Source organism: Hipposideros armiger, unplaced genomic scaffold (genome assembly GCF_001890085.2).
Source record: "Hipposideros armiger isolate ML-2016 unplaced genomic scaffold, ASM189008v1 scaffold_464, whole genome shotgun sequence".
Taxonomy (NCBI): domain Eukaryota; kingdom Metazoa; phylum Chordata; class Mammalia; order Chiroptera; family Hipposideridae; genus Hipposideros; species Hipposideros armiger.
This window is the reverse complement of record NW_017731814.1, coordinates 341,436-342,527: the sequence shown is the minus strand read 5'-3', so window position 1 is coordinate 342,527 and position 1,092 is coordinate 341,436.

Here is a 1,092-nt window from a genome sequence, read left to right as displayed (position 1 = left end):
GGGAAGAGAGACAGGTAAGCCAACTCCCTACTCTAACACCAGGAGAGGAAGGAAAGGGAAAAATGCTCACAGCAAGTGGACAAGGGGGTTCAATTGGGCCCTTTTTCTATTCTTTTTACCCCTTCCCACTGTCTGCCCACCCAGGCCGTGGAAAATCTTCCAGGGACAACGTCTCTTCTTCACCATCTCAGGAAGCTCTGCGCAGGAGGGGCTCAGACCCAGGCCTGGACCGTGGCTATTAGGGAGGCTGAAGGCCAGCCCCCACCCACCAGCCCCACCTGCCCATCCACCACTGATCCCTCCCTGTTCTTAGGCTCTCATTACCGTTCCTCCTCCTTCTGCATATCTTTGCACTGAATTAAAATTGTATTTCATCAGAGACACAAGTTAAGAGCCAGACCGGGACACTGGACAAAGTGCACACCTCAGAGAGCCCTGGTCCAAAGCATCACTTTTGAGAAATCAGTCTCTCTCTGATGTCTCTGATCTTAGTCTTTAGAAAATTCAGAACTCGGAAAACTGTGATGTGATCCTCTCTTCCCTCTGTACTGCACCCCCACACCCCCCAGCATGCCCACCTCTCCTCTCAGGGCCCCTTCCTTTGGTCACTGTAGGGGACAAGAAAGGACATGAACCCACGTGCCGCAGACAGCCCTACTTCCCTCCTCCTGATCCGTGAGTGGGTCTCATCCCTTCCTGGATCAGCGCCATCTCTGCATCAGTGACATCGCTGACTTGTTACTCTTCTATGATAGTGTTAAATGGACAAGACTTGTGGACAGGGATCTCATTGCTGTCCTGACCACACAGCCAGTCTACCCAGCGGAGGCTTCATTAGAACCTGAGACTCCCCAGCTAGGAGTCCTCGATCAGACCAGAGCTCCTGGGTTCAAAACCCCACCCTGCCCCTGTTATCCTAGCCCCCTGTGACTGTGCCTTTGTTTATTTTGAGCTTTCTGTGAACTGAGACAGAAATATCGCAAGATGGTGAGATAGTTATGACAAGCCAAACAGTTCACAGACTCTGCCAGCGCAGAATAGCAATATTGTGACTGCTTTAGCCTGCTGCAAGAGCAACTTGAAGGACAGCTC